The sequence below is a fragment of the Morone saxatilis genome, unplaced genomic scaffold, assembly GCF_004916995.1.
Source record: "Morone saxatilis isolate NCDOM2014 unplaced genomic scaffold, NCSU_SB_2.0 Contig0, whole genome shotgun sequence".
NCBI lineage: Eukaryota > Metazoa > Chordata > Actinopteri > Moronidae > Morone > Morone saxatilis.
Genome location: NW_023339650.1, coordinates 107,215 through 114,051, shown reverse-complemented (window position 1 = coordinate 114,051; position 6,837 = coordinate 107,215). Strand labels below are relative to the sequence as shown.

Here is a 6,837-nt window from a genome sequence, read left to right as displayed (position 1 = left end):
TCAGGCTTAAATTAACAACTTCTGTATAGTCCCTTTCCATCTAAGCCCCGCCCACTCCGAATATGAATGGAGATAATTGTGTTCTTGCTCATCCCTAAATATTCACTAAAGCTCTGTTTGGTCTTAAAGCTCAATTATGTAACTTTATAAGCTATAAATAACAGCTTCATTGTGAAAGGGTGAATGGTGCCTCTGGTATTCCCACTCTCCACCCCAAATGCCTGTTCTTGTACTATAACTTTTATTTCCAGGTTGGAACAAGTGCGTAACACTAGGGCAATGGTCACACACCACCAACTGCGTCACTGATTTTCGTGAAACTAGATCATGTTTTGGGGCTTTCTGCCTGGTGAAAATAGACAGGAAAGAGGGAGGGAGAGAGAGAGAGAGAGAGAGAGAGAGAGAGACCAGAACAAATGTTAGCTTAGTTTAGGTTGGATCTGTTTCTGTAACACAACACAAATTTAAAAATGACAGTGTATGGTTTTAGAGCAAGGTCAGTGCTGAAACTATTTCTTGGTGCCAACTTCGGACAGAGCCAGACTAGCTGTGTTGCCTTGCCTACAGTCTTTATGCTAAACTAGGCTAACCCTATCCTGATTTAAGATCTGTACTGAACAAAATCCTGGATTATGACACTAAATCTCTAAAGCAATTTATGAATTTCTTAATCTATTAAAGAATAAGTCACTTGAACATGTTTATATTGGATGTACTTTGTATGAAGTAAATAATAAATAATAAATAATAATAATTACTAAATAATTTCCCTCTGGGATTATTAAAGTATTTCTGAATCTGAATCTGAATCTGAATGAAGATAACAGCAGTGTGATCTCAGGTCCTGATAGAGGTGTGAAAACAAGCTCTCTACTTCATCAGTGTATTCCCTCCCCTGCTCTGCCACATGTGCTGAAATGTTGATCTTACTGGGATGAGTGGGAGGGAAAGGGCTCAGGGTGACTGATTTTCTGTAGGGAGCCCAGAACAGCAGCAGGTATGTGGGAGTTGCGTATGTGTCTGTTTACATAAATGAATTACATACAAATACATGCAATTTTTCAGATTGTCAGCTCTAAAGATATTATTTTTATTGTTATAATTCTTATAATTATTCTTTTTAAATGTGATTTCTGAAGAGTATAAAAATATGATGTCATAGTGACTTTATAAGCTCCTCAACTTGAGTGTGTGTCCATCTCTGAGTAAAAGTACTTGTTAGTTAAAGCCAGACCGCCCCGCTGGGAGGCTGCAAGCAGCCGACAGCTTAAAGGAATTAAAAGATTATAGAATCAAAAGACCCTTATGTCTCATTTTAGCTCCTGTAACAACAACAAGTTACCTCTGTGTAACTGAATTATGCTAGAAACTGTGTACAGAGAGTAGTTAACAACACAGCAGTGGTAATCTCTGTGATCTGACAAGAGTATCTACCCCTTGAAAGCCCTCAGCTTCAAATAGATGCTCTACATTAGTGTGGCAAATGCAAACAGTAACAGTGATAAAGAGGTCTACTCACCGGGTGTGCGCTGTGTGTGTCCTCAAGCAGGTGATAGCAGAGCTTGTGTGGAAGGTAGAGCTTACCCTCGCAGCGTATCCAACATTACTGAGCCCAAGGTTGCCGGGAGATTGTGTAGGCTGATAGAGATTCAGACTGACTGGGAAGACTCCCTCCCTCTCTCCCTCTCTCTCTGTCTTTATCTGTGAGTCTGTCACAGAGCCCAACCATGTGCCTGAAATACCTCTGCCAAACAATTGCTCCACAAATGTACACACACTCAATACAGGTATATGCTGCATTAATGCTGCAGTACTATAAACAGCTACAAAGATTTGATTTGTCCTATTTTTTCCATCCATTTCTCATATAGAGATAATTACTTACTTGTTAACTTGCTTACCACCTTAAAGGTTAGGTATGTAACATTTAGGAGGATCTATTGTCAGCAATGAAATAATGTTCATAGGTTTGTTTTCATTAGTGTATAATCACCTGAAAATAAGAATCGTTTTATTTATTTAGAATGGACAACCCAAATACTGGATCTAGATTGTGCCGCATTTTTTGTTATTTTGTGGACACTGTTGTTCTTCCTACATGCTCAGTTGAGATGGGCGCTTTCAGTTAGTTGCAATCTACAACTTCACCACTAGATGCCACTAAAGCCTACACACACGGTCACCATAGTTTCTCCTTCGTGCTTGGAAAGGGAGGGTGAAGCGAGGGAGTAAACCTGGTCCTTTAAAGGATAAGATTGGTGTTATTCTATCTTCTTATTGTCCACAAGTCCCACGTAAAGACCACTGCCTACTACAGGGCGGCTGTGGCTCAGAGGAAGAGTGGGTCATCCTCTAATCGGAAGGTTGTTGATTCTAGTTTCGGTTGAGTGAATGTGTGTGAAAGGGCGAATGTGGCATGTAGTGTAAATGCGCTTTGAGTGGTTGAAAGACTACAAAGGCGCTATACAAGGTCCATTTACCATTTACCATCTACAAAATGCAACATATTGTATTGTGGAAAGCAAAAAGTAATGGAAACTTCTTTTTCATTCCACTGTTAGTTATTGAGGGCACTATGAGATGATGTCATTCAGATTTTGGACACTCTAGAGTAGTAAATCTAAGGACTACAAAGTTAATAGGGAAGGCTTTTGCACATTTTGCAAATGTGTACTAAATATATGGGGAAAATGCTTTTTGGACCCTTATAGATTCTCTTGTTGCAGTTGTCAGCTGGAGCTAATTGGCAGCCAGGCTGACTCAATGTACCATGTCCAGCTCTCTTACAGTAACACATACATGGTATTTCATGTAACAGGACAGTGTACCACTGAGTCATGTTAATAACAGAACATGTCACCCAGTGCAACAGTGTGGCTCCATGATGTGTTTTTGATGGCATAGAGGAAAAAGTCAGGCTGTGATACACACATTTCTTGTTAGAAGAATACATTCATCATCGTTTTACATAAAATTTCTTGACCAGAAGAAAAATATAGAATAATCATCAGCCTTTACCATGCAATATAGTCACTGGTGTTTTATGTTCATCATTCCATCCACCAGAAGGTCATTTAATAAACTTTACTCTGGCTATGTCACCATAAACTTCTCCTCTGCTTGTGGTTGTACAAGAAGAACCTTTCCATAGATGCCAATTTTATCTGTAAATAAGTAAGTCTATTTCCAGTGAGCTGCAAATTCTCTGAAGAGAATAGCCGGAAGACTGTCCGGTGGTTTTAAATCATGCCTGTGCACAAAAAAGGCAAAACAGGGACGTGCTCGTAAAAAACATTGCTCCATAGCCCTACCTCTAAGTTAGCTTCTCATGGCCTGTGCATGTCTCTTTTTTGCGTAGCAAAACAGTGTTTTTAGGATGCTAGATCATCATATTTAAAGACAATAAATTTAAAAATACAGTTTAGTCTCCATCACAGGGGGAAATGTCTATCTGAATATGTATGCATAGGTGTGTGTGTGTCTGTGTGTGTGTGTGTGTTCAGCTGTCCATGCTCATGATGGACATGCACAGACATCAGCGCTGACATGCAATTAGTGTACCGCTCCTCTCCATATTTAGCTTCAAAGAGTGAGCAGTCAGCATTTATATGTATGTGTGCATGTCATTCTCTTTGTGACTCAACTCCAGATTTCCTGCAGGGGCCAATGATACAGCTGAAACACTCTTGCTTTAACAATGGAAGGCACACTCACTGTGAGCATTCAGGTTGTCAGACTTCCACAAATGTTAATGCAGAAGCCATCCGTCCATCTGATACAACTTCATTATTTGAAAATGGTGCTTCATTCTTGAATTCCTTTTGAAATACTGCTCTACCTAAAAGCTTTAATTGGAGAGGTTGCTGTTGCCATAGCAACATTCCCCACTCCAAATTTGTACATGGTTGGTAGCCAGACCAGAGAGAAGGAATGCATGCTTTTCAGGCAGTATGTTTGTCATAATGGCAGAATGACAGTATACGTTTAATGCTAATTACTGCCACTGCTGACATTTCTGGGTTCTAGAGTTTGTCCATTTTGGGTTGATCAAAATCATTTATACAATCAACTAAGATGGGATCCCCCATATTTTGATAGGTTTTGTATCAAAGAACAGTATTCCTTGAGCTGCAGGATACTAAAGGCCTTTTTTTTTACATACTGGACAGCCGATCTGATAAGTTGAGTTAGAAAAGCCAGAAATCTGAGACCAAGAGCTGATGACCCAGGACATATTCAAACTGACTTTGGCTCTGAAAAAACAATTCTCACTTATTCATTTCAATGGGCAATTGACCCTTCCTAAGTTCCTCCACTTTTTGCGCTGTGCTCCAAAGTTGAGCAAGTCTTGGTCAGAACCTGGGTGAACTTTCTCCTTTCCTGTAATTAGTTTTTTCAGATATTTTGGGGGGTTTTATTGCCTGTTAGTTAACTAGTTAGCTATACGTCACTACAGCCACCTCTTAAGTTATTTGCTTATTTGTTAGCAAAACATTAGCTAACTAGCCTGCTAATTTACATAAGTCATTAGTTAGCTAACCTTTTGCTAACATTATCAAACTTAAAATGTGACTATATGTTGATTTTATCTTTTAACCATCTTCCAAATGTGGTTGTCTTGTCAACATGGCTGTGGCTCAGAGGTAGAGTAGGTCATTCACTAATCGGAAGGTTGCCATTTTGATCCAAGGCTCCTCTCGCTGCTTGTCCCTTGAGCAAGACACTGAACCCCAAATTGCTCCCGATGCTGTGCACACTCTACGAGTATGTAGTGGTCGAAAGACTAGAAAGGCGCTATATAAGTAAAGTCCATTTAACATTTAACATAGATTAGCCTAGCATATCTAAGTACAGGAAAGGAGGAAGTTGGCCGAGGTTCTGACCGAAGGTTGCTCAACTGTCATTGGAGCACAGAGCATACGGGGGCAGGACTTAGGAGAGGTCCATTTAGAGGGCTCAGGGGATCAAATTCCAACATTTCCACCATACACTATCTTTTGGATCTGTTACTCCAACTGATAATTACCCACCAATGTAGCCCCTTGTATTGTTCAAATTCAGTCTAAACATCCACTTAGGCTGAAATCAGACTGTCAGTGGTCACTGTGTCAGACTATGAGCTTGCAGAGTCATACATTCTTGCTGTGACTTGGTTGCCAAGAAATGTTTATGCTTGTCGGCTTGCCGCTTTGGAAGTACAGAGCTCCTGCAGATTCATTCTCCACAACATCAGGACGACACATCCAATCACCTAGAAGTCAGCGCAGGTTCTAGTCCATCTGGCTCTTGTCATCTCTACTACTGCAACTCGCTGCTGGCTGGCTACCAGTGGCTGTCATATTCAAGGCACTGACTTGCCTACTCTTCTACGAAAGGGTCAGGGTCATCCTAAATCCAAGACATTGTCAAACCACTGACGCTTGCTTGATGCTTAAGAATTTTAAAGCAAAGATCCCCTACCTCTTAGTACTTTCATCAAGCAGAATATTTCAAAACACCAAGGCTAAAAGGTCTTCTTAGTGGAGACTGTATAATCCCTTACAAGACCAACTTTTTCATCCAAACCTGGAGGTCTTCTTTATGTGGGAATTAAATGACTCAAAGATAACTCCAAGATTCCTGACAGTGGCACTAGAGGCCAAGGTAATGCCATCTAGAGTAACTATATGTTTAGACAGTGAGTCTCTGAGGTTTTTGGGCGCCAAGTACAAGAATTTCGGGGGTCTTTTTTTTTCATCCAGGTTTTTATGTCCTTAAGACATGTTTGTAACTTAGATAACTGATTCATTGATAATTTCCATTCCTAGGACTTCTTAAAAGTTGTGATTGAAAGCCTCTTGTTAACATGATTAACCCAATCTAAGAGCACCAGTGATGCAAAGAGCAAGGAAACCCACTCACTCATTCAGACATTCATTGCTTAGTTATTTTCATCATTTCATTATGATCCCTATCTTCAACACACCAGTATTACTTTAGTGCCGTTAGGCTGGCACTCCCGTTTCCATGGCAACCACTGAAGAGAACTGGAGTGTTTTAGCTGCTCCAGTCTAAAGATAGAGCCCTTATAAACACACCAGTTGGGGAGCCCAACCACAGTAATCATTTTCAACAAAGACAGAGGAAGAGTGGCAACAGCAGAGAATGGATGACACTGAATGTTAAGTGGTACACAGAGAGATACAGATTGAAAGACAGTCATTCCTATATGATCACTATGGGCTGTAAGGTGGATAAAAAGAAAGAAAAAAACAGACGTTAATGAAACTTTGTGACATTAGTTAATTATACTTATTATTGAGTTTGTTTTATGTATGTTAAAGGCCCATGGGGGATGGCCATAGCAAATTGGTTTAGGCTTGATTAGGCTATAAATGTTGTTCATGCTACATACTTGTCCCTATATCAATAAACAATAACAAAATTGAAAATGAATAAATAACTATATTTAATGAACAGCAAGCCCACGTAGGGTATACGGTCGTCTTCTGCAGTTATACACAGGATGAAAAACAGCAATAAGACTAACTTAAAATCCCCAGAAATATAGACAAACAGGAATAGATGACTTCACCAGCCAATTGCATGCCTCCCTTGTCACATGACTACGCCACATTCTCCACTGTGTCTCTAATGAATGGAAATGTATGGAGCATCTGCGCTGGCGTCGGTGGGCCTGATGTAAGGCTGCCTGTCTTTCTGAAGAGGCATTCATAACACATCCACAGCCTCCCACCCACTCACATTCTGTCCTGGAGAGGAGAAATGTGTGCAGCTATGAGGCACAACAAAGCACAATGATAAAGAAATTTCGAGAGAGAAACTAGCTGTAGTTAT

General features: G+C 40.2%; 1 protein-coding gene across 1 annotated transcript in view; it reads right to left on the bottom strand.

Moving 5' to 3' along the window:
* palmdb (palmdelphin b) overlaps positions 1 to 1,685 on the bottom strand; it is a gene marked incomplete in the record, with an annotated part of 46,005 nt that extends 44,320 nt beyond the window's left edge. Inside the window, 1 exon segment of the mRNA XM_035678568.1 lies at positions 1,520 to 1,685.
* Between the last annotated feature and the right edge of the window lie 5,152 nt (positions 1,686 to 6,837).